The 27,994-nt window shown below is 41.2% G+C and overlaps 1 long non-coding RNA gene across 1 annotated transcript in view; it reads right to left on the bottom strand.

Annotated features, from left to right (window-relative positions):
* Positions 1-19,280, bottom strand: part of LOC118612411 — a 36,962-nt gene extending 17,682 nt beyond the window's left edge. The window contains exon 1 of the long non-coding RNA XR_004954836.1: positions 167-19,280. This is a non-coding gene — a long non-coding RNA (uncharacterized LOC118612411). The remainder of the gene's footprint in view (positions 1-166) is intronic.
* Positions 19,281-27,994: the final 8,714 nt, after the last annotated feature.

Genomic DNA, 27,994 nt, shown 5'->3' with positions numbered 1-27,994 from the left:
TAAAGGAAAAAGTTATTGAAGCTCACTCTCCCCCTCGTGTTGATTTACACTATTTTTGTTTTAATGTTGCTTAAGTATGTGCCACCGAAAAGCAAAGCGTGAACTTCTCATGCCTCTAGCTGCTTCACCTCCTGAGGGGGCAGAGATTGCAATAAGTTTCACTTACTATAAATTGCGATGATCTTTCAAGGTGAACATCGAGCCAAGGTGACGGTATGCCTCGGTGTGGCCCCAACCTCACCGGCCGTGTAGCTCTGAACAGTTGCTCGGCCAACACGGTCCTCACCTGTAATGCTAGACTCCACCTGATAGGTCGTAAAATGAAATCAAGTAATATATAAGTAACAACACATACCATACAGTTAGTAGTACCCAGGAAGTGACAGTGATTGTTGTCGTTATCATTTGTTTTCAAAATCACACAACTGCCCACATTCAAAGTTTATTTAATTTAATGCAACAGACAATGTTTTTTAATGAAAGTATATATAGAGAAGGTGGGTTCACATACCATTTTTTTTATCAGAATGATATTAAGAACTTCAAGAATGTATTCTCAAGTTCAGACAAACCAGATCCCATATACAATCCAGACTCTGCCAGTTAACAATTTTAAAACCAATTTTAATAAAGTGACACTCTAAAGTTGTTTTGTCACTTGAAGTTCAGGTAAACATCATCCCATTTTTGAAATCTGCATTAAATGCGTAGTTTAACCATTTCTAGAGTGAAGAGGAAAATTGACATACTGCCTGTTTAGCATTACTTTTAGAGCCAAAGAAAACAAAAAAATCTGGTAGATTTTTAAATTAGACTTAATAGAACGAGACTATCCATGATGTCAATATCTGAGACCTTGAAAAACGACCAAAAAAGTTAAAGCATATCCGATACCCTGAATCCTTTCCAAAGTTTTTTTCTTCTATGAAAGGCTGAAAAACAATTTGATAACTTTCTGATATGTCGCAAAATAGTCAAGTTGGCTTTCTTCCCGTGGTGGTGAAGGAAACTTTCCTGCCCACCGCGAAGTGGTAACGACATCTTTTTAAATTAATACTGACTTCTGTGTCCAATGGTTTCTCCTTCTAAACCTTACTGTGCATGAAAATAAACCATTCACTTGTTTCAGACTGTATGTATGAGATCTACAGCTAATGGGAAAGCCCACATGAACACAACGCCTTCCTTACGGTCAGATCCATAAAGCATCGCTCACGTTTTCAGCAGTTCCCATTATGTCATGTTGTATTACAGTGTTCAGATTTATAAACAGATGTTTTTAATTAACAATATGCATCAATGATTCCCACATCGAAGCTCTCCAATTATGAGAGCTCTCACCTAGCTACTTGGGTATATCTAGAGCTTACATTTTGAAAGCATGTCCATATTTCTAATCACTGATATTTGCATCTGATTTTATGAATGCTCTTTAAGTACCAACTAAGAACACACACAAAAAAAATTCACGGAAAAAATTTCAATAAATGAAGATCCATTAGAAAATAAACCTTGAAAGAAAAACATGTTAGCCTAATAGAATTAATGCATGCATGCTGCCTTACAAGAAGATGGCCATGCAGTCTTTTCAAAACACAGATATCATTGAAGCCCTTGAAAAGCTTTCCCTTATATAAGGATAAAACCCCGAGTCCTTACTATGGCCTATAAGGCCCTCTGAGGTCCAGTTCACACACTCAAATATATGTGACCTCCCACACAGTGAACAAAAACATACAAAGGAAGGAGGGCATGTGACTAGAGCCTGAAAGTTTCTCTCAAGAAAGGAACTTCAGGCTGAAGTTCGAAAGATCTGTGACTGCCATGAGTTGGGAAAAGGGGGTGCATATTTGCATCAGTTGTAATTTCACATCTACTTGCCTGATTCATTCTCGTTGAAGGCTGAGATCCCATTTGTTCTTCTCACGATTAAATCCTTGGTGCCTAGCATGTGACTGGCAAGTCCTTTAGCCCAGTAAGAAATTCTGAGACAAGATTAACTTCTGGACACCTAAGGAAGAACTAAAATTTTGGACCTATATGAACATTTAAATATTTCAGAATCACACTTAATGTGTGAAACCATTAGGTTTAAGACATGTGACATATGTTTCTGGGCTTTGTATCAGGATTGAGGAAATCAGGGTTCTAGGACTAATTCACCCCTGACCCATCTGTTCAACATGCATGGCCTCAGTTTCCTCATCAGTACAGTGAGAAAATCTTTGGAAATGGTATCTAAATGTCTTTCCAATATTTTAATGTTATATGACGTGATTCTGAGACTTGAAATAAGCAGAAAATTTTAGCATGGGGTACTCTCCTGTCAGAAGTGAACACATCATACATTTATCTTTATTTGCTTTATATTTATAATGTGTCTTCAATTTAAGTAGCCACAAGATATAATTATATATATAAATCAAATTGCTCAAAATGTTAAATGTAGAGACTTTTCAAAAACCCAGACAAAATAAAAAACAAAGCATAGAAGAGTAAACATATAACATATAAACAATAGAATGAAACAAAATTAAACAGCAGTCTCTTCATCCCAGCTAATACACTAATGGCCCTAAATCTGGGAACTTCTTAGATGCCTCACATTGAGAAACATGCTGAATTTCCACAAAATTTAATACATGGGACCTGCTCATAAAGCATCTGCAAAATCCCAAAGTCAAAACAGGCGCTCGCTTCAGCGGGAACGTTTCAAAAGAGTGTAGCCCAGAGGCTGTGTCCCTGAGCCGAGTGCGTCAGGAAGCAGCCGTGCCCCTGCGCAGGGCAGGGCTTCTGCGGTGCTTCTCAACAGGACGTCGAAAACGAGCAAAGCAAAGAGGCGACACAGCAGTGGGCATTTTTTTTTTTAAATATGCTTCAGATTTTGCTCAAACAAAAACAACATATGGGATTCTGAAGTGACTCTATAATGAATAAAATAAGAAATTCTGAGCCTCTTTCTACTCAAAATAATGGATTTTATCTTCATGATCTGGTGAGGCTTCTGAGGGAAGTTCCATCTTACTCAGGAATGTGCCTGACCTGGGGCATCAGAAAAGCAAGGTCCCAGTTCGGCTATGGGATGTGACCTTAATTTCTCAATCCGCAAATGGAAATGGAAAGAGGTGTAAAAGAATAAAGCCCGGAGGCCGCCCGTCCGGCTTTGAATCCCGACTCCCCCTCAGAGAAAAATGTGCCGCGTAACTTCGTCTTTGATAAATGAAGTGTCAAGTATTTACTAGAGTCGCTACCAAAGAATAAAAGGTTATAAATTCCAACCAGAGTATGAGGGGAAAATTCAGAGACAAAAAAAAATCACACAATCACAAAGGAAAGCAGAAAAAGCAGAAAGAGCAATATGAAACGGGTCGTGCAAATCACGCAAAAAAGATGGTAGAACCTAAGACAAAATATGTCAGTAATGACGTTAAATATAAACGAGCCATTTGTTGCAATTAGTAGAGAGGTGTATTAAAATACAGGAAGACTAAAAATCTTAAAGTCGGAAATATTGATTCCCCTCCCCCTCAAAACCGAGTTTTAGTTACAGCAATGTCAGAATAAAAGATGTTACGGCAAATGCGTGATCATATTTCAGGTCACTTCACAGTGAGAAAAGATGTGATAGACCACAGGTCGCCAAGAGCTTATAAAAATTTTAAATTTTACTCCATCTGACAAAATGGACTGGGGTGCTTCGAGGAGGAGCGAGGGGCTGGAAAGGACAGAGAGAGAGAGCCGTTCTATGCTGGGGCGTGGACAGAGGGCCCGAGGCGGGGCGGGCAGCCGAATCCGGCGACCGAGAGGGGAGGTGCCGTGAAGAGCATCGCACGCTCTTAGGCCCACCTTAACTCGAAGGCACTGCGGCATCCCTGAGCGGCTGTTTTGTTTATATGGCCGGTGAGCATGTGCGCCAGTTTCAGCCGACCCCTCCCAACAGCATGCTGACCTCTCTGCCCAGCTCGTCAGACGTCTGAGGAGCGCCTCCTGGGCCAAGTCCCCCCAAACCCTGTAAATCAGGGCCCCAGAGTAAGAAATAGAAGTGCCTTCTATTAACATGGGGCCCAGCTTAGCACATAGACTTTTTTCTCATAAAACAGAAAACAAATGTTCACAGCAGCAGTGGGTTTGATCTAACCAGCGTAAAGGAACAGAGGGAAAGCCAGTCCAGCGCGGTGGTGGCTCTCCTGGACTCTGCAGCCACGCTCCGGGCTTCAGAACACCAACGCTCTCACTTCCGGAAGACACGACACTGGACAAATCTCTGTGCCCAAAGGCTCTCGTCTGTGGATCTGGCGTGGTAACGGTGCCTCGCAGCCTGGCTGTGGGGGTCGAAGGAGCTAATAGCGCTAAAGCGCTTTGAGCAAGGTCAGGTACCTGGCTGTAACATTACTATTAATAATATTAGTTTTATTACTGAGAGAGCTGAGAAAAATAGTCATATGGCTTATACAAAAAATAATAATAATTTCATTCCATTAGAACTTCAGTTTTTAACATTTATTTAAAATTCATTTTGTTTGCCAAAGGTAATTACTTTAACATGAATCATCGGCACATGCCAGCGAATAGTTAGAATTCATGGAGACCTTCAAGTCGCCAAGAAGCTGAAAAGCATCCTTACCTTGTCTGCAGACTCCGGGCAGGGCTGGGACTGTGCTCAGCGCCCACGGCCCTGGTCCATATTGAGGGCAGAAGACACTCCTACGACCTTTAGGCAATTGGGAATGTAAAGATCTTTTCACTGTGCCTGAAACTTTGGGAGTAAAAATGCTTGGGACTTTTATGGCTGCCCAAAATGAAGGTCCACCAAACGCTGGAGACTTATTTCCAAGGTGGTTTGTCACACGGGTGCACATGTCGTTAGCTCCAGAGTTAAGAGTCACATACAGGTTGCGGAGAGGCTGCTAACTGCCCACCAGATGCCCATGCTTCTCCTCTTTCATGAGCAGCTTTCTGGCAAGGAGAGACTTTTCCAACACCTCCGATGTTGGGCAGGGCCCTGAGACTCAGTTCCGGTGCGTAGAAAGTTGACCGGAGCGGTATTTTTTTTTTTTTTTTTAATTCTCCCATGAGATTCTCTACTCTCTCTCCTCTTGCCTGAAGGTTGGAGTTTAAGGCTGAGCATGATTCTGGATGCTGAGTGTTTCCTGAAGCTGATCCTTATGTGCTTCAGACAGGGGACCCTGACTGCCCCATAGACCTGATACGAGTGAAAAATGAATTTCCATTACGTTAAGCCACAAAGCATCTGCTGTACTTGTTTCGGCCGCTCACATTACATTGCTAATAAAGGGGTAAAAAGAGAGAGCAGCCCTGCCCAGGAGCAATGAGGGTCTAGCCGCAAGGCCCAAGTCCGCACTTGGCCAGTCTTACACAAACAACAGACGTGTAGATGTCTCATCAGACGGGATGAGGAGAAAGCATCCGGCTACTGTGAAAAGTGACCGAGAGGTCTGGTTTCATCGTCTCCCAAAGCGACCCAGAGCTACCAATCTTTGCAAGAAGCTACTAAATGATCACGAATTTAAATGTCTTCCAGACCCATGAGGTTCAGATAAACTTTGAATAAGCATCCAAATGTCTGGGTGCTTATTTAAAAGCGAAATAAGTCCCGAACGCTTTCTAGGCCTTTATATTAATAACGACTATCATTATAGTGGTCATGGGATGAAATCATCTGCCACTGGAGGAGTTATGGAGCGGTAGCTACGCCGTTTCTCAGTCGAGGGGATGTCGTCGGGCTGTCATCCTGGGGTCACTTTCTCTTTGTAATTATGTCTAAATCATTACCTCGTGTCACCGTTCACTGCAACAGAAACCCAATTCTGCGTGACTCTAAAAGAGATAGAGTACTTGTCAAAAACAATTATGGGGGCTGAGAAAGGGCAAACATCTGATTTTAGTAAGAGAAAATGTTTATGAAAAGGAAAAAGATTATGAGAATTTAATAGATTTAGTGCTACAATAAAGAACGATTAAACAAGACCAATGTCTGCGAAATCTAGTAAAACGTGCAGCCCCCCTTCCTTAGTAGACCCCGTCTCCATATATAAATGCTTAGCAAAAAGTCAAAGCACTCGAAAGGAAGGATCTTTACTATCCTCCTGCCGACTCAGCTTTATGAGCCGTTCGCTGGCCTTGTCCTGTGTCTTGTCAGGTGTGCATCATGTTTATCACACCTGTCAGCGTTTCTTCTCACCTTTCAGTCAGTTGTACCTTTTAATGCATTGACAGCTTCCTTCATCAAAGTTAATGGCTTCTTCCAGACAAAGGGATAATTGACTAATCGGATCTTCTTATTTGCAATAACCCAAAGGAACTAATTTCTTAGCGGTCCCCCAGACCGTTAAAAGCATGTCCCAGGCCTATAAACGAAGGCAACGCAGAAATCACCAAGTACTTGTCGCGCCCTCGGAGCAGAGGCCTGCACACAGGGGTGACCCTTGGTCGAAAAACGCCACCTCGAGCCCTCTCGCTCGTTATCGTCCCCTTGTTATTTCCAACTGATGTGAATTTCTTATTTTATTGCAAGTTAGTTTGTCTTTTTCTGGAAGACTGTCGCAAGATTTAATTATTACAATGCAAAAAGGCAGCTACCTTACAAATATTTTGTCAATTATGTATTCAGAAACATTTCAAACTTAAGCTCTATAACGTTTTATTTCGAGAGCACAAGAATGCCTCAATTTCCTGACAACGAAGAATGGAACCAGGCCTCTCCCACTGCGTTGAATGGCCATTTGTTGGTTCATGCTTCCCAGTTCTGCTAACAACGTTCCAAATGTGTCCTAGATGAATCACACCCCTCCCCCAGTCCCCATCCATGGAATGCACAGAAAATTGACACTATTCAGTTTTAAGGATAGGCTGAACAAAGCACTCTTTCTCTCTGGGAATAAAAGCTGCTTAAGGCAACACTTTCCAAATTGTGTCCATAGTATCACTCACCAAAAACAGTAATAATAATAATAATAACAAAAATAGAATGCCGCATTGAGATAAAAGAACGAAACTGTTCATAGCAGCGAAAGATGGAGAAAGATGCTTAAGGAATAGTTAGATTCCCTACCGGCCAACATGCCTTCTGCTATTCCATGACTTTGGGTGGCTACTCTTTCTGCATCCATGAAGAAATCCCAAGTTTTCATGTCTGAGAAAGATAAAATGGAACTTATCTGAAAAGGAGGCTTCCAGGCACAGTTAAACCCCCGAGTCCTGAATGAAAGCATGGAATCACATGACGCAGAAGCCGTCATTCGTCCTTCTGGATCACCTTGCAATGAAGTTCAAAGTTGGCCATCTCATCCACATGCCCAGTGCGACGAATCCATTTTACTCCCCCGTTCGTAATCACGACTGGAGACCTGGAATTGCCATCTGAGAAAATCTTCTCCCAAACCAACCGAAGGAATAAACAAAATTTGGAAGGAATGGAAAATATGCAGAAATATTTTTTAAAGAGTTCTTAAAATAACTGTCATTAATATCAGCAGAGAGATAAAATAATAAATGATATCCATGAAGCAAGGTGGACATCCTCTAAGAAAATAAATATTTAGAGAACAAAAACAAGCTCGTAAGATGTAAAGCACTATAGAAAAAAAAAAAACGTTTTAAAACATATAGGCAAAACAGAATAAAATTTTTAAAACTTTAATTTAAAAACATTATGAAGTTAAGGAAATTATCCCAGAATGCAGGTCACGTGCAAAGGATGGAGAATCAGAATGTCTTCCTATTACCACCAGGAGTTAACGATGATATGGCGACTCTCTCAAAACACTGAAGGGAAATTACTTCCAACCTAGATTCCTATCCTCATCCAAAATAGCAATCAAATAGAGGAAGATTAAAACAGAGGCATTTTAAGACCTAACTTATCCTTGAAAGGTTATTCCTCCTCCCTCTCCTGGGAAGCATCGGCGGGGTGCTCCACCTAAATGAAGTTGACCACAGAAGAGAAATACGTGAGCACTAGAACGTGGATCCAAGAGAAGAGAGCCGCGAGGGAAGGGGACCGACACCCTGGAGGACTGTGAAGGGGGCAGCAGTCCGGATGGCATGCCAAAGCTCCCCCCTCGTCGTACATGCCAGCGTCCAAGCGCACGAAAGTCAACAGTCCTCGCTGTTACCGACGAGACTCACATTGGCCACGGCCTAAGACTGAGACTCAGTAGCGGAGAATAAGGGGTGATAGTCATGCCCTGCTGTCTCTCTTTCAGCCAACAACTTGGCAGAACCTTTTATCCTCACAGACTGCAGCGCAGAAGCAAGCACAGATCTTCCCACTGAATGAAATTCCCGTACGTAGCACCTTACATCCAGTCTAAGGGGCTGGGTCGTCCAATGCCTACATCTTCGCTAAAGAGTAAATAAATGAAAAGTAACCCACCCCCTGCAGAGATGAGCAGGAAAGCCAGCATGTCTCAAACTTGACACTGCTTGGATGGAAGAAAAATGACCTCCGCCTGGCATTCCAAGCACAGACCGGTACTCGCAGGTTTGCAGAATGAATCCACATTATCGGCGTGGTTCAAAAAACAGACTTATCACCTCGATCATGTGGGGCGGTCTCAGGCTGGAAGCAATTCAGGTGATGGGCAGTAGCGAGTGCAAATCCTCTAGAATAACTCAGTTTTAAGAACCCTTGATTGTAAGATGTGTCCCAATTTCACAGTTAAAAAGTGGGGGGAAAATGTACCTTAGAACCCGTGACACATGGTACACGAATGCTCATAAATTCAAAGCATGTCTCTGAAAGCTGAGAAGCAGCTGAGAAATGGTTCCATCTGCTGAGAGGGAGGAGTTAGGAGACTCAGGAGAAGGGGCGTGTGGGCAGTTACTCTCCTTTATCCCCCTTCATTAGCTTTCTATGCCACTTTAACACACTGCCACAAACTTAGGGGTTTAAAACAACACAGGGTTATTATCTCATGATGCCACAGGTCAGAAGTCTGACAAAGGTCTCGCTGAGCTCAGGGCAAGGCATCCAGAGAGAATCCTTTTCCTTGCCTCTTCCAGCTTCTAAAAGTTATACGTGTTCCTTGGCTTGTGGCCTCCTTTCTCCATCTTCGAAGACAGCAACGTCACATCTCTCTGGCTTTCCATTTGTCTTTGCCTCTAACTGTAGCCAGGCAAAGTTCTCTACTCTAAAATTTATATGACTGGACCAGGCCCATCCAAATAATCCAGGATAATCTTCGCATCTCAAGGCCCTTAACTTTAGTCACATCTGCACGTTTGAGGTATCAAGTAAGGATTCTCTTCAGTTCCTCCTCCCGCCTCTCTTCCACTCGGAAAAAATATAAGGAATGCCGATTTCCCGGCAAGATAATACTTTGCCCAAAATGCACACGCACACCTTTGATTGAGAAAGCTGCCTGGGAAAGCAGTTGGGGGAAGAAGTTGTTGGTGTACTTGTATTTGTCTTTGAAAGTCTAAACTTAAAATAGCAATCCAGTCCTGAGGATTCAATAATTTTATGAAGTGCGCTTAATAGGCCTCTGTGTGCCCAATCATGTTGACCAAAGCTTACTAGGAATTCATGCCAAATGTGATACCAAGAAAGAATCTAATAAACATTGAGTGCTTTTCATAGTTCAGGCAAATCCTAATTGCTTTTCATATCTTGCCTCCTTTAATTCTCAAGAAAACTTTCAGGTCCACTTGACGATTGAAGAAACTGTAAGAAAACCTTTAGTCTGCCTTAGGGTGCAACGATAGACAAAGCTAGACATTTTAACCCCATTGTGTTTAGGTCCAAATCCTGTATTTTTCCTTCCTGAATCAATCGCACATTTATTGTCATTTTTAAATGTGTTGCTTTTTCCATCAGTCGTGTTTTTTTCTAGAGAAGCTTCTTGTTTTTTTTTAACATATCTTATTTTTTCATTCTATAGACCTTGATTTGGGTATTTGGTCTCTGAAGATCCCGACTTTATCTCTCAGCTGTTACTAAGATTTATTTCCTGTTAGAAAAGCAGAGACAGATGTCAAAGGGCTTCTGTGGTGTGTGCTGGCTGTTTCTGGAGGGACATAATTATTGAGCGCCTTTGCGATGCATTTCACATCTGTTTATAAAAGTAAAATTGCAGTAATTCTTGTTTTTAAATGGGCTTTCTTTCAGCAAACGATGTGTTCTAGTCTGTTTCTCCTTTCCTGAGTTTTAATGGCCACATCCTCCGAGCGACCAATGTAGAATTATGCTCCAAACTCCATTTTCCAGTCTGCTGCCAACCTGCCTGCTTTTTCCTTAGCTCTGCAGAAAATCTGATGTGTTCTCTCTAAATCCTTAAAGTCTCAAATATTTTCGCTTAGAGAATATCCAAAATGAGGGATGGATGATCGATGGACAAGATAGACAGACAAATGGATGGATGAATCTGGTACACATTCACAAACTATTTTGACCATTCACAAAGATTCAAGATTATTAATGAAAATCTAGCAACTATAAATACTGAGTACCAATACAAAAAATATTCTATATTAAATTTATTTTTTCTTCAAGCGTAGGAAACATATGAACTCATGAATATATTTCGATAAATGACATGGAATTGTTATATTGAGCCATGGGTTCAATTTTCAGTGTGCCGTGCACGTGAGAAATTTTCACTCTGGAAAGCAATTAATCTTATTAATATAACTAAAAATAAATGTGTAGCTGCGACTATGAGTAAGTTTGGCTTTTTAAGTGGTGTCTTTCCTGTTTGGAAGAAATGTTCCCTCCATTAAGGTAGAGACAAGAATCTCTTTTTCAAGGATCGCTTTGAAAACCATTTCCTCAACAGCTCCGTACAGGTGTTAACAGGAAAAAAGAACATTGCTGGAAGCAATTCTCCACGGAACGCGGGGAGGTGTAACAGGATTCTTCGTAAATAAAATATGGTCTTGATCCAGCGGCAGGAAGGGAACTATGAATCATCGAAACCGCAGGTGAGAAAACTGGATTTTGCTCATTAAGTTGTTGAAATGTGGCATTATCAGACAGGCCAGTCCACGATGCTAAAGCACTCATAGTTATCTCATTGTAAAATATACGTGCATGTTTTTTTTTTTTTTTTCTGGGGCATTTTTGTTACTAAACTTAAGCTACAATCGGCGAGTGATGTTATGAATTTCCATCCATTAGGGTAACAACTGAAAGCAATTGACATTTTAGAAAAACCATATGCAATTGTGAAATGGCACATCAGGGAATTAAACATGTAAAATGATGTTAATTTAGTGTGGTTTCCTCAGGAAGCTGGGATGGAGAGGATGCGAAGTATATTTGTTTCAAAATAGATGTTTATGCTTTTTCGGTTTTATTGAAGTGAAGAACAGTGGGAATCAGTATAGCATCTCTAATAAATGCAGGTGAGACATAATTCATGAATCTGGTGAAACCGGCAATATTTGGCCATTTTGTACCTACAAAAAAGGCAATTTCTGTAGTACCCTAATATATCTTACAGTGGATTTTATAAATACAGAAACGACATGCATACCCAATTCTAAAAAGATATATATGAGTTATTTCAGTTTTGGGAGGAAATTCAGTAATGTTTTTCCTGTACCCAGCACCCATGGAAGCACTGGATGGGGTAAATCTGCATTCTACGACAAGATAGGACAGGAATTATAGGCATTCTACTTGCTCCAAGAGAAAGAATCAGGGATAAAAATAGAGATAAGCGAAAGAAGAGGAATAAAAATCAGAAGAGTCTATGGACAATAACTTCATCTTAAATAATATATAAGTTATTTATAAATATAAGAAAGGAAGAGCTCATGACTGGTGTTGATACTAAGATTTAAATGAAACTCAAAAGGAAGTCGAAACCTTTGAAGGACATCCAGGAGTAAACTTGGATGCTCAGGCAGTGATTCTTTTCGAGCCGTGTCCGCTTGTCCCTAGAGGATTTGGGGGTTGGTGACTTAAGGCTATTAATTCTTTACAAGCCCCATGAGATTAAAATATAATCGAGCCCAGTAAAGAAGAAGTCTGGGAGACAGGAATACGCCACCGTTCCCAGCCACCCTGACCGGAAGAGCGCCTGGATGTTTGAGCCATTTCACAGAGCACACCGCAAAATACAGAATTATTAAACCAGATAAACACTAAACTTAACCTAAACGTGTGTCTGTGCCAAACCAAATAGTGCATTAGATTTCCTACAGAAAAATGGAAGAAAAAAAAAAGTTATTGCAAAAAGAAAATTGGAAGAAAGTATATTTTTGATATTGCCTGTTCCTTTACTTGACTTTCACAGTAAATATATATATATATATATATATATATATATATATATATATATATATATATATATTTGACCTGGTTCTATAGCATTTGAGTTCCAGAACAACTACTCCAACACATCCTTCATAGGATTGCATGGATTTGTAACATAAAAATTTGTTTTTTTAAAAAAAAATACTTTCCATCTTTAATGTCCTGTCATAGATTTTGTTTAGAATTTTGCAATCTTTGTATTAATTGCAAAGAAGATTCTCCTATGAAAATACCACTTTTTAATAAGGCTTTGAGTGCTAAGCAGATATTAATCAGAGAGGTATTTTGATAGCTAACTGTAAGACAAAAGCAAGGCTCCCTTATGATGTATCTCTTCCCTTCGCGGACTTGAAATTGGATCAGAAGGTTTATTTTACTTAGAGGTTCCATACTAGTTTCTTCTCCATTCACTTCCTAATTTATAGCCCTACTCGGAAAAGCTGGCTGCTCGACTAGCTATTTTTAATGTGAAGGAAGCTAAACAAAAGCCCTTACAGTCCTGCTCAAATATCTAAAATATTAAACAAATGTCTATTGACACAGAAAAATAACCAAACAACTGCTAATGATTTTCCTGTAATTTCCGTATTTTCAACCTGGTTTTCCTAAGGCACTAGCCAGATTTCGGAGGGTGTTTGGGTGCACTGGCCCGGCCGTTGGACCGGTCCGGGGGTGCAGCTGCCGCTCGTTTTCAGCGGGGTGTCTACACACCCTTGGGCCGAGCAGGCGCACTGCTCCTCCTCGGAGACTTTTCTGGAACTAGTTTAATCGGCACATGGAAAAGCAGCTCTCCTGGGGTGGTGGTCAGGGAGCGGAATGGCAGTGGTCTGGAAGGGGGAAGGGGTCGTGCGCCAGCAGGGCACGTGAAGGTGGCAGTTAAGGATCCCCACCGTCCCGGGGGGGTCACTGCTGGCCGGCCGCAGTGGCCGTGAGCCGAGGCACATGCGGAACGCTGGGACACACTCCCACGCTGAGGGGCAAAAGGCCATCACGCTGCAGTGTCCTGAAATGGGCACCGACGTGTCTTGATTTGGCAGATAAACGTAATCGTTCCTATTTCTAATTAAGAATTTTTGGGAGAATCAAAGCGCTCGCCTTGAAGCTAACTCTGTTTTCCTTCTTTCAAGTGCCTGACAAGCCCATGCCTAAATGTTTTCTTTTCCGCTGTTCTGCTTTGTAACAGTAAATGCTTCTCTCTGTGGACAAGGGCCTGCATTTCAATGTGTCACACCAAAAAAAAAAAAAAAAAAAAAAAATAGAACAATCTCACTATTGTCACCTGGGTGTGGACCAGACGCGCTCTGTACCTGGTTTTGACTCCTGCTCTCAGGCTCGGCCGCCATCTTCAGCACATGAACCATGATGGAGCAGGGGAGGCGCAGAATGGTCAGGAGTGAGGGCCCAGGGCTGCCCTCCGCCCAGCCGCAGCTCTGCTCCTTCTGCGGCCCGGTGGCCCATTACCAGCGTTGTGGCTCCCGCAGCGCCGTCCTTGGTAGAGCCTTTACCATGGCCGCTGGCCAGCCTGTGGACTGCAGCCACGTTATGGCTGACACTGGGTGCCCTCGGAGAAACTTCACATTAATAAAACCTACAAAGCACAGTTCTGTTCCTTTGAAGTTCCTACGAAACATGTAATATTAGCTTGTGAAGCATTAGATGAGGAAATGAGCTCGATAAGGACTCTTGTAGTAATAGCTCTAAATTGATTATTTCCTTCCCAAAATAAACTTGCCAGGCAGCCCTGTGGGCTTACGTCCCGAATACTTGCTCTGCCCAGGAATCTTATCACAAGGACGTGAACAGCAGAAATGCAGACACAAGGCGATAAGGCACATTCGCCAGATATTAATACAATAATGAGATGCAGTCTTTTCTAAATGAACCTAAGATCTCTTGAGCACTGCCACAAATTAAATATTCATTGATGGCTTCCTCAACGTGGAGAGAAGAAAGAACAATGTCTTTTAATGTTATTATGTTAAATAGCCAAGCACAGCAAATCTCTAGTTAAGAAGGCAGGCAGGCTACTTCAAGCCTCTGTGCACTGGAGTGTGCAAAGCTTCACATTTAGAAGTCATATAAAAAGCAATGTAAAGATCAGTCTTTCAAAAGACATCCACAGCATGCATCCTTGAATTTAACTTTATTTGGATTCACTCATCTGCATCTTCTGTTTGAAATCAGAGGCCAAAAATTACATTTGCTCTTAATAATCCATTTTTAAAACTCTATTTTGATCTTTCGGGTATGTAACTACATAAAAAAAAAATAAATATTCCTTTAAAATTAAAAAGAAAAGAAATAAGCCTATTTAGAAAATAGCATTTTCTGCATTCCTTGGACTTCTTCAATCAGTATTAGCCACAAAAGAAAAAGAAAGAATTTGGAACTGAGAATTCTTGTGGTTTTCATTTCTATGAAAAGAAGGCCCCTTATTATTCAGAATTACTAAATGCCGACGTTAGCTCCAAGTACATTGTTGCTACAACTGTTTTGTGGATCAATGTATAAATATTGATTTATATAATTCAGATTGCCTGACTTTCTATCTAAACTTATAGTTTTCCCCACATTTATTCTGATCCGAATTGAATCCAGTTTGCTATTAGATCATTTAAAGAGAATTGTTATTCTAGTAAAAAAAAAAAAAAAAAAAAAAAACAGAGTTGAGATCACCGGAATAATTATCACTCTTTTCTCTTTTCATAAAATGTATTTGTGGGAGTCTAGAAACATAATTTTAATTACAAAAAAAAAAAAAAATGTTCAGAGAAAGCAAACCTGGATATGAGCCCCTGCAATTCTCATTGAAACAGACTGACAATCACCATGGCTTTCTGTTTGCATTTTAGCCTTTGAAGAAGAATCAAGAAGCCAAAGTCATGTCTTTCTTGCACTGTATAATTTTGTAATCCTTTATGTAGACCTTAAAACATGCAGTTGGCTAAAGCGGCAGTTACTGAATATTTTTTGTTCTATCAGTCTGCGTTTCAGTAAGTACCGAGCAGAGATTCCTTTATGTCTTCTTATTTGCCAGGGCCTATGTTCTCCTTGCTACACTCTCGCTTCCCAGAAGGCTCGCCAGCTACCACTTCCACACCTTCCCACCGAGGAAACTCAGCCTGTGACGCACAAGCAAAGTCCAGCTTGCTGAGCCCGAGAGTGGAGTCCACCCAGGTGAGAACCACTGGGAAGGAGGAACGAGGCTCCCTCTCGAAGGAAAAGTTGTACTTGCCAGCTGACCTTGAAGATGGTCTCCAAGTTAGAAAACATGTCCCCTTACTAGAAATCCTCCATCAACCATTAATAATTTTGAGTTTGACACATTCAAGTATCCTGAGCGAGAAAATACATAGGAAATAAGCAAGCCCATGCTATAATCTGATCTTTAATTCAAATAATCGTAGGTTAAATATTGCCAGTAATGAACTTTCTCTATAGATGGTCCGCTCCTCCTCACATCCTGAACATAGTTAAGGCAGTACCATCAGCCTCATTTGAAAGATGCAGAAAATGAAGTGTTTTGCCTAACGTAACAGCCAGCAAATGGAGGACTAGGAATTTAACCCATAATTTCTAACAGCCAGTTCCACCCTTTCTATTCAAGTAGCAAGTATCAAATTTACCTTGATTGATAAGATCCAGCTATCCATTTGACAAATATCAACTAACCACCTATCATGTGCCAAGCACTCAGGATATGGCAGTGAAAAAAAAAAAAAAAAAACTAAAACTAAACCTATCTCCAAGTTTTCATTCTAATGTATAACCAAGATATATAAATAATATGTATAGTATGTTAGATTGTAACAAAGACTTGGAGAAAAATGAATCAGGAAGAGGGCTAGAAAGCATGAAACGTTAGGCTGGTAGAGAAAGATGTGCCTTAGGGAAAGTGGCATTTGAATATCTACGTAAAAACGTTCCAGGCAAAGAGGAGAAAGGTAGGAGCAAAGCCGAGAGGCAGGAGCTCGCCAAGGCTGTGGGAGGAACGGGAGAGCCCTTACAGGGTGACGGGGAGAGCAAACGTCAACAGGGCAAAGGGACGGTGCCGGTGTGTGTGTGAAAGACCCGCAGTGATGAGGACGCAGCCCACAGAGCCTCTCCAAACTGAACGCAGTCAGTCTCTTTAGCCACAGACTTTCCATATTAGTTCTACATTTTTCTTAATTGGTGTGAACGCTGTTCCATGGGAAATGTTTTCATCAGACAAACTGAATGGACACTTAATTCTGAAATCCTAGTAGGCAGAACTGTCCCTTTTTTCCCCATCATACGCAGCACTTTGTGTAGACTTCATTTCCCTGGGTAAGACCCATTGGCCTACAAGATATTAACAAAAACCGTTATTACTGGAGCCAAAGTTCTGATTCTAATTTTTAGGCAGCGTTTTTAAATTTTTTGGCAGGGTGAGAGAGTGTTAAAGACAACTTTAGGAAACTTATAAAAGCATTAGACCCTGTTCCCTAGGGAAAAAAAAAGAAAGAAACAGAAAAAAAAAAAACCCACCAAATGTTTGCATAAAATCGTGGGGTGTACTGGGTCTCCTGGATGACATCTGTGAGTCTGTGAGTGCACACTCCTTACCCCAAGGGTGGAGATTTCAGAGATGGAATAGGAAGACGATAAGGCCGCCACACACACACTGGGGAGGCTTCTTTGAAAACGAGGAGTCTGTGTTCTTCTGACAACTCCTTGCAGATGGAGCCCAGGCAGCCAGTTCCTAATCAGCCAGCCACCAGATAATGAAGCTTCCTCTCTGATGCTCTGTTTCTGCCTGGGAAGGGTCTGAGAAACTGAGGAAGCTTGAGAAGATTCTTAAAGATAATGAAAGAGTAATTACAATCATCTCTGTTTTACCAAAAGTCTAATTGAAACCAGTTATAGAGAAAACATGTGTTTCTTATTCTTTAGTTGTTTTGTAATCAGCAACAAAAATGAGAAAGTAGCAACTCAGAAGACTAAGGAAGCAGGGACATTTTGTGTGTATTATATCAACAGGGGACATTTGAAAGAAAGCAGCCCGAGGTACAAAGTAAAATCTTTGGCACGTAATCTGCAACACAAAGCAAAAATGATAAAAATGAACATTATTAACATTTTTAGAGACCTTCTTTTTTCATGGTCCATGATTATTTTGTTAAATATATACTCTTAATTCATTGCTCATTTGAATGATCTTCTTTTGACTGCAATGATGATACTTATTTGAGCTCTTTGTAAATCAAGGAAATTAGACTTTTTCTGCCAGTTGCAATTTCCTGCCCCCCAAAAAGTCAGTCGTGTTTTCTTTGTTGACAATTCTTTTCACCAAACAGAAGTTTACTTCGTTGAGACAAATGGTTTTCTTTGGATTTTCATGGACACTTTATGAATCCTGGGTTTAAGAACCCTTAAGAAATCCCTTCGTGCTCTTAAACTAATTAAGTTGTAATTGTTTTCTTCTAGAATTTTTCTGTTTTTATTTTAAATGCTTAAATATTTGGTATAAGGAGTAAGCTAAAGATCCAAGTTTACTTAATTTTTTCCTAAATATTTAGTCAGTTTGTTATAAATTAAATTCCATATGTGTTTGGGACTGTTCGTAGATTGTGTTTTGCTGCTATTCATTTGTAAAGACTAAGAAATTTTAACTTTTCTTGCTTTATTATATATATTTTAGAAACAGTTCCTTGTTAATAATTTTCTCTTTCAGAATCCTGAATATTATTGTATGACAATCCCTCCAGATGAGTTTTACTTATATTATCACTAAAAAATATCATGTAAGCATTATATTAATGGCGATCATGTTGAATTTATAAATAAATTTAGATATATTGATATCTTTACGATACCGATTCTTCCTACTCAAGAATATAGAGTAACTTTGTATCTATTCCAATGACCCTTTATGTCTCAGAAAAGTTTTCATCTTTATTTAGGTACTACACATCTCATTTGGCATATTTCTAGATATTTTAGTTTGGAGTTGGAAATAAATGTAAAGGAAAAAATTTCTCCAATTTTAATTTCTGCTAGACTATTTTTTGCAGGTAGAGTAACTTCTCCTTAATTAACAATTTTGAAAAGAGCTGTTACTCTGAATTTTCCTAGAGACTAAATATTTTATTGATTCTGTTAGATTTTGGTTAACATCCAATTTTGTAATCCGGGAGGTGTACACACACACACACACACACACACACACACACACACACACACACGTATGGATATATAGATATATATGTCACATATATATATATTAAATAGACTTTTTTTAGTTTTATTCTTTCTAACTAGATCATCATAAAAGCTAAAGTAATGGTTCTTTTAATTAACGACCATTAACTGTTCACTTTCCTTTAGAGGCAAAACTATTTTTTATATTAAAACCATAAAAATCACTCATTTTAAGCAAATGATGTTTCTTCAGAAATTTACAGTTTTGTAAACATCATCACGATTTAGTTTGAGAGCACCCCCATCTCTCCTGGAAGGTCTCTCGTGCCCATTCGCAATCAGCCCCTTTTTCCACCACATTTTGGGCAACCACTGATTTGTATTCCAACTCTGTAGGTTTGCTCTTCTGGACTTTTCATATAAATGGAATTATATACTATGCAACATTTTGCATCTGGCTTCTTTAACTTAGCAGAGTATTTTTGAAGTTCATCTGTTATACAGCACGTTTCAGTCCATCGTTCTTTATTATTATCAAATAATAGCCTTTATATGGCTATATCATGTTTTGTTAATTCATTCAAAGGTATATGTTAGTACGTGCCTAAATTTTAGTTTTTACAGATGTTGTTTTTATAATTCATTTATTAGTTACCACACAACTATTTACAGAATTATTATGTAAGACTTTAACTAAAAGTTCAAAGTGTTAGGTAGCTATGGAAACTCTTGAATTAATTGTGCTTTTGTTCTTTTTTATACTTTATAGTTATTTTATTTATTTTTGTTGTTTATTTCCTTCTATTTTTATTTTTTCCTTTATTTTGTTTTGGTTCATCTTTAATTATTCTATTTTTAATTTCTTTGTATTTTAAAGCTACATGTTTACACATATGAAATTCAATTTTAAAACCTGTCCATTATTATTTACTTCATTTTTATGAAATTTACTAAAAGTAATTTTATTAAATAGAGGAAGGGATGTGAAAAACCGATTCACTTCAGATGTCAAATACATTAGGTATGCCAATGAAATTTGATAACTAAAGGGAACCAACCCCTTGAGGAATTACTTGATGATCAAAAGCCATTTGTCCCAAGGCGCCTTTTCTACTCTTCACAGACATCGAGCACTGCCCACTTCTTTTAACGAAAAGAAAAAACGGAGAACCATTGAGAGTCCTACCGCATAGTAGAATGGAAAACCAGTATAATGGGAAGATTGAGAGGGAAAAAAAAGAAAAAGTTGAGTACGGGGAAATGCCAGCTTCAGGAGGTGAATGTGGTAGAAGTGATGACCCAGCCCCCTGAAGCGAGGTCAGCAGAGGGCACCAGCTTCTGGCTCCTGCCCGGTCTTCAGCTGCGGGGACCTGCCCAAGTCACCATCACCCCCAGGTGGTAACAGCCACTGTGATGACTGAGTGCGGCAGAAATACAAAGGCCTGACATTCAGCCCCAAAGAGGACAAAGGCCCAGCCACTTTGGCCCCGAAGGGACACTGTCTGGATGGCAGTCCCTACGTAGGAGCCGCATCCTGCAATTCGCATGACGGCTGTGCTGCTTCCTCTGCCAACCCCATTTCCCCTACCTTCCTCTCTCAGATGTGAATCCAGAGACGCCACAATGTGAACCCGACGGGGTGTAGATGTGTGGTGAATGGGAGAGCATTACACAAAACGACAGGACCTACCTGATGCAGAAGTCAGCAGCATGTGAACATATCTCGGTTAAATCCAAGGATGACTATGTTGAAAGATCTAATGTGCAGGTGACTATTAGTCAAGGTAAGCGATACCTACTCGCCGCTATAACCGGCAAACCTCTCGACCTCCCTTAATCTGATCTTTATTGCAGGACAGTCGCTCCAGTTAACTGAAAAATCTTACTGAGTCACTCACGATAAATTTTTTAAGTGTATTTCTTACCACAGTGGGTCAGAAGCAGTCCTTGACCCCTGAACCTTCTGCATTTCCTTTCATTTCTATTTGAAAACCAGCCAGTTCCTTCCGATAATAAATCACCGAAGACAGCCGGCGCGGCCAGCCCACATCATTACCATGACCATTAGGAGTCGGGTTTCCCACCAGGCATGTGGCTTGTCCGCTGAGTCATCAGCAGGCATCGGTGTTCGCAACGCATTCTCCAGCCACCCTGCGTCCGCGGCGTCACCCTTGGAATCTGACGACCACCTGCTCTGGAGTTCTCCTCATTCCAGCTCTCCACCGCAAGCTCCTGACTTCTGACTTGGTCGAGGTAAGCGAGGCCAAGTGCTGTTCCAGGTGACATCCCAGCTCTCGGCGAGTCTGCGTGGTCATCTGTTTCTCACGCGCAGTCAGCTCCAGGGGGCCCGGCGCGTGGACAGCTCTGCCCACGGCCACGCAGGTGGCTCCGTGCGCGTTCAGGACCCTGCGAGTCTCCGCGTTCGGCCGGGAGAAGGGGGAGAAAACGAGGACTTGTGAGTGAAGATTTTTATAAACCGGCCCTACCAGTACCGGCCTCACTTCCATTCGTTTTCTGTCCTCAGACGACGGACACGTGGCCGCGGGCCAAGGAGGCAGAGAGACCAGTGGGGCGGGCAGGCCGGGAAGAGGGGGCTGGCCACGGGCTGCTCGGACCCCCAGGGCTTGCGAAGGGCCCGGGCACAGCAAAACCTGAACGGCGTCCTCCCCGAGGGCGCCAGCGGCGGACGCGCGGGGACGGTGTCGCCCGACCTGCCGGCCAACAGAGCGCGCTCGCCCGTGGAGCCGGGGAACGCACGCAGCGCGCGCGCCTCGCCCGGCGTCTTGGCTGCCTCGCTCCGCTCCCGCCAGGCCGCAGAGACTCTGCTCACGCGAGGTCCGAGAGGGGGCGCGGCATCTACCTTTAAAGGACTACAGTTTAGGGAAAAGATCTACAATCTTTTCAACAAAGATTGCAAGGCAATAGGAGCACTTTAAGTAAGATCTACAAAAAATAATAAGCAAGAATCACAAAACGAATCATTTTTTAAAGTAATTCATTTTAAAGTAATTCATTGGAGGAAATAAAAGGAAATCCACTGGGTCATTGAGCTACTGCTGTTTAAGCAGTCATCCCAATAAGAGTAGTATTTTCTTATTGTTGGTACCTCTACAAATCCACTGGCCTCGGCATGGCTCCTCTGGGGAGCTCGTCTGTCACTGCGTGTCTGCCATGGAGCTGCGTGGCCTCTGCTCCCCGTCTGTCTTTTATCCTCGTCTGGGACCAGCAGGCTATCCAAGAACATCCGTGGTATATTCTCCTCGTGGCACTGGAAGAGATGCAAGAGAAAAAGCAGACATGCGGGGTCTTCGAGGCTTGGTCTTGGACTACACACCGTGACGTTCACCCGTTCCTCATCCGCCAAAGTAGGGCACACGGCCAAGCCTAGGGACGAGATGGAGGGCGTCCACTCCCCCCATGAGGACGAGGCCGCACAAGGGAACTGAGGCGAGATGAAGAATTGAGAACAACAATGCAATTCATCAAATTTCTTTCAACGAAATTCAAGTAACTTAGCTCCAAAACAAAAGACGGAAGAGATAAAGGGATCGTCTTTCTCTTTTCACCAGGGTACTTCCCGACGTTGGTGTGGGACTCTTTATACGTAACCTCTTTACATTTTTGAATTATTTCAAAAAATTTTTTCTACTAATGTTTCTTCTGTTCAGTATGTGGTCAGTATGTGGAGTGACATGAGACAAAGAAGGGCTGGCAAATGGGAAGAAATAAAAGACCAAACAAAAAAAGGGGGAAATGCTATATTATAAATTTTCTATTTAAAATTAATTCTAATTTATAACCATACAGAGAAAACACATCAATAGTCATTGATATAGAACATTAACTTAGAGGAACCACTTTTAAGTTCTCTGCCAAATTGCAGAGGGAGGAAAGAAAACAAACAAGAAACAACAGTGAAGGTATCAAATTGGAAAACAACAGACCGGGATCCACATTTGATAAATGATTCTGAAAAGGGGAACGGAAAAGCACTGAAAAGAAGGATTAATAAAAGAATTGAACTGAAAGACTTAAAGAGGTAACATCTGAGAGGAGAAATACCAACATCTGGATAAGCCCTGGTGGAAAGAGAAAGAAGACAAGATGCCTAAAGGCTGGAAAAGAATGCGACCTAAAACGAAAGACAAATCAAGCTAAGGCAGGGCCTCCTCTATCGCACTGAAAGCCGGAAGAAATGAGAAAACATATCTACAAATGCATCAGGGGAACACACTTTAAGCTACATGTTCTATAGCCACCCAAGTTTGGCTTCACGTGTATAAGTGACTAAAAAGATGTCATCCATATATCTGTCCCGAAAAAGAATCACCCAAAAAGCCGCTCATGAAAGTATCTACCAAGCTATATCTGAACACAAGGAGGGGGAAATGATGATGTAAGAACGGAAGAAAGTATTAGAGAACATTAAAACATGGTACGAGGTATAAACAGTTGTTTTCACAATATGCCAGAATGTACACTGTCTCAAGATTTGAAAGAAAAGTAATTGAGCCATTATGTAACATGAAAATAATACTTTAAAACAAGAACCTGGGTACAAATTATAGGTTCTATTTTTTAAAAGATATGGTCGGACAGAAGAAATAAATTTGACATGAGATTATACCTCATAAACCTTTGAGGTGAATAATAAAATACAGAGTTATATAAATCAAAATCTGATTTAAAAAGAAAAAAAAAAAGGAAAACATCAACAGTAGCAGGATACTTCCTCATAGCTCTTGGTCTTTGTTAAATCAGGAAAAACAAACATGAATGAAGGTATGGGTAGAGAATCAGGATTCTTTGGCCAGTAACAGAAAGCAGAACTCAAAATAATGTAAAAATCAGGGAAAACATTTCTTTCTTTTTTCTTGGTATTTAATAAGAGGAAGTTTGAAAGAAAGACCGTAACTCTGTGATATCAGAACAGACCAACATGTCTTTAATCTTCTACTCTGAAATGTTCCCTGTGGCCAACTCCCCTCCCGGTTGCAAGATTAAAATGGCAAGGCTCATCCACACATGCACACATGGCAATGTCCTGGGGCAGGAGAGGGGTAACCAATTCCTTATTATCCTTTTTTTCTTGTTTTTGTCTGAAAATATCTTTCAAAGCCAAAATCCCTCCAGCAGGTCGCTCTTCAACTTGATCACTCCTTCAGCAGAGACCACGTACTATTATACAGTAAAAATAAATTAAGAGAGCACTCTGCTAGTGGTTAGGAAAATAAAACAAAATAAACAAGAAAAAAGGAGACTAAGAGTTAATAGAGATTAAAGCAGATATTGATTTTTTTAAACTGTAAATCAATGCAATCGATAAATAATCACCTTAGGTGTTTTGCGAGAAATCAAACCAATAATAAATAAGACTATTGCTATAATAAAAATGTATAAATTCACAGAATTAGGAATAAAGATGGAATATAAACAGGGAGCATTTTTTTTTAAGTATGAGAGATACTTAGCAGAATACATATAATGAACAAATATAGAGAAAGAAAGTTTCTATTAGTAACTCTTAGTTTCAAAACACAAGGACACAAGTTCTGGATCAACCAAAACTCCTAAATTGCAGTGAAATGTAGAATCTGGTACAGTCGCGCTGGGAGTCTGGGATGTGTGCTAGAGCTGACACGTGCTTCCCCAGCAATTCTGCTCCTAAGTACAGAGCTAACAGAATTCTGCACGTCAAGAGACAAATAACAGTATGTGGATAACATTGTTTGGAGTAGCCCTCAACTGAAAACAACCCAGATGCCCTCTGCTGTCAAATGGAAAACTGTGGTTTATACATAAAGGGACAAACCAAAGCTAAACCCAACAACAAATCGGAAATATAATGTGGAGCAAAAGAAGCCAGACGAAGAGTGCAGGCCCCGTGACTCCAGCCATGTGACGTTCAAAATCAGCGTCCAGTTTATGGTGGTGAAAATTAGACTGGAGCGATTGATGACTGTTTGTAATGGATGGACATTACAGGTATATGTTTATTTTGTAGAAATTCACAGAGCTATACATTTGTTAGTTTATACATTTCTCTACATACATTATACTTAAATAAAAAATTTTTACTAAAAAAAAATCTCCAAATAGCTTGGTTTCAAAACCTTCCACTACTTACTAGAGGAGTGAAGTCTACACCGAGCCCTAAGACATGTCTTCGGTATGAAATTTGAATGTATTAATCATAGTAAAGCTCTTGCTATCCGATTCAAATAATCAAAAGATTTTAAAGCCATCTTCCTGATTTCTATTCTTTTTATACTTTACCAATGAAGTCTTCAAAAGAACAGAAGAATGTTCTGTGGATTTTTAATTTAGGGCGTGTTATGAGATGATCTTTCATTTAACTATTAATTCTATTTTGTAAATGATGGGAAAATATATATTGTATTCAGCCATAATAATTGTATTCAACTATAATAATGCCAGTTTTTAAAATCTATCACAATTTCTTCATAATTTATTCAATGGGCTTAGTTTCCTCATTCCTAGATGAAATTCTATTTGGTCCACAGCCTTCCTCGCAAGGGGGACCAGTGGGCGGCCTCGAGGGGTGCCGAGGAGAGACGGCGGGAGCGCGGCAGGTCAGGGGTCTGCTCTGAGCCCAGGTGAAGCCGCGGACTGAGGAATCATCAGACTTACCTGGGGGGCATTCTATGAGGGTTACCTCTAACAGTAAGGCTAGCAGACACTCAGATCGTAGCGTCTTGGATTAGACGCCGAGGGAAAGTTGATGGACGGAAGCGGGAATGACAGCGATGGGCAGGAGCGAGGCCTCAGTCCACCCGCCCGTGCCGACCCCGCCCCTCTGCACAAGAACGACTCTCATCATAAACGTTTCCCCATGCGTTTTTTCCAGTATATTTTCCCCCAAATGAATGCCAGCCTAGCTACTTCAGAATGAATTATGACTTGCCGTGCATTTAGGTCCACAACCCTGCCCTTTCCATTTATAAGTGAGAAACACGGACTATCTGCAATGACGCGACAGGACCGGTCCCTGCAGGGCCATCGTCCCTTTTCGAAGCAGCCGCCTTTGATAAAAGCAGGTTTTATAAAGCACGACACAGACACTTTTATCTGCCAGATCCAGTGTAGTAATTTAATAGCCATCAGATGATAGAAATAAGTAAAATTTGTAAAAAAATATCATTATAAAGCCTTTAGCTTCCGCATTGACTTAGAAAGTAACATTGATTCTGACAGAAACAGTGGTCTGGGATTTGTTTGAAAATTACATTCTCATTCAAGGGAAGAAGTTCTGCCTGCTGCCCGTCGTCCAGAAAGGAAAAGCGTAGGAGCGGATGATGACTTACTAGTTAATATCGCAAGCAATTCCGCGAGTATATGGACCGGCTTACGTCTATGTAGGTGTTTATGGTTATATCTTTCCTCCTTTACTAGACGGTCCATTTTCTTTAAAGGAAAACTCATATTCCAAACCAAGATCTTTACAAATTTTCCAACCCCAGTTGAGCTTTTTTTTTCTTCAGAACACGACCCAACCCCGAGACCCCGATGGAGGATTTCATTGTATACTCTTTCTTACTGTGTTTCTTGTTCATGTGAGTTTGTTATGTACCTCCGATATCGTTAAAAGGTATCTGACAGGGATGCTTAGGTCTTATCAGGTCTTACTGACCCATGTACAATGCAAGCCTATTTGCTATTATAAAAACTAGATACTATTTTTATAAGATTTCTTTTTAAAAAGCTGGAATACCGGTGTATATATTTCATCGTTAACAAATAAAAAAAGAGCTTCCCTCGGCACCAACGTAGTCCGAGTCACGTGACCAGCCCCGCTCCCCCAAGATACAGGGATGATAACGGCACCTGCCACTTATTGGGTCCTGCCACGCCACGCACTGTCGCGCACAGTAGGCAGCTCACTCGGTGCTCACAGTAGCCGGTGAGTTGGTTTCTGTTCATCATTTTTGTTATTAGGCACACCCACTCAGAAACTCACATCCTAACCAGGCGATTTGTACCTGAGTTTACAGCGGTAACTACCTGCGGCATGAGTTGTCAGTCCCAACGTCAGGACGGCGTCCTCTTTCCCTCGGCCGTGGACAGGGTGACCCGACCTGAGCTTCCCAAACAGGGAACCAAGACAGGGCAAGTGACACAACATTTCAGAACAAAGACAGCTCTGCGGCCCCACAGCGGAGGGCCACGGGGAGAGAGGCGCCGCCGGAGCTGACTCACCGACGCGGCCGGATGTGCAGAGCCCACGCCTCCTTCCTCCCGTTTGCTTCCACAGTAGGGAACACTTTGCCGGTCAATGCCTATTATCGATAATCGAGGGAAAGTGAGCGACTGATAAAAAAAAAAGAGAGAGAGAAAAGAGTCTTAATAGTCAAAGTAAAAAAATGAGAAAGAGCAATATTTTTAAAGGAATCTAAGTAGCATAATAGGAAAAGATAGTCTCAAAATACGGATGCTAAACAGAACATGTTCAGAAAAAAACATAAGAAAGTACCTCAGTGTTTCTCGCGTGGCAGAGCACAGCTCAGCGCAGGGAAAAGCAGACCGACCAGCGAAAGACGCAGAGGTTCATAGCATCTCGCAGCGCGGTCTAAAGCCTTGTCACCCAGGGTTAGGGGCCAGCGCCTCCACTGGCTGTCAGCATGGCCTTGCACGAGCCCCTCGATTTCCCCGTTTACGCAATGGGACTAATAATAATACCTACCTCTTGGAGTTTCTGTGAGAAGGAAACGCGTATGTTTCTAGAACAATACATAAAACCAGCAAGCACTGTTACCTGTTATTTAAGGGTGTTATTTAAAGGTGGCTATTTAAGAGTGTTACCTGTTATTTAAGTTGTCCTGCATTTTAAAAATTTAGCCATGTTTTCATTTTTAGAATGTTTACAGATGTGTCAAAATCATTTCCATATACCGAATGATATGAGATTCTAATTTTGGTTTTGCCTGACATTCCCTAAGGCTGACTATCAGCCATTAAACTATACTATTCTCCAACATAATAAATAAAATCAAATCAAGCTTTCGCTATTTTTGAGATTCCCTTTAAACCAATGTTATCTTTTCCTTTCCTAATGAATAAAATTTTGAAAGTGAAAATACAGGTTCGCGAACCACCTTCGGCTTCAGCTGCGCTGGGACCTGCTGGTGGGAAAGAACTCGCTCTCCGGTTCCTAGCTGCCACGGTGCTCGAAGATGCCCCTGTGCTTTCTCAAGACCTTTCCTTGAGTGCTTAATGTTTCTTATTCCCAAATTTAGGAAAATTTAAGATCAACGAACGCTCAAAAACTAGAAGAAGCCGCGTTTTAGTCGTCTTGGCGTGGGCTGTCGTAACAAATGCCACAGGCTGTGTGGCTTAAACAACAGAAATGTGTTTTCTCGCAGTCTTAGAAGCTGCGTGGTCCGGTTCTGCTGGGGCTCTCTTCCTGGCTTGTGGGTGTCCTCGCGTGGGAGGAGGGAGCCGGGGGGAGGGTAAGCACGACCTCGCTGGTGTCACTTCACGTAAGGGCACTAGTCCTGTGACCTCACGCAACCCCAATTACCTCGCAAAGGCCCC

The sequence above is a fragment of the Rousettus aegyptiacus genome, unplaced genomic scaffold, assembly GCF_014176215.1.
Source record: "Rousettus aegyptiacus isolate mRouAeg1 unplaced genomic scaffold, mRouAeg1.p scaffold_m13_p_16, whole genome shotgun sequence".
NCBI classification, from domain to species: domain Eukaryota; kingdom Metazoa; phylum Chordata; class Mammalia; order Chiroptera; family Pteropodidae; genus Rousettus; species Rousettus aegyptiacus.
This window is presented reverse-complemented; position numbering and strand designations above follow the sequence as displayed.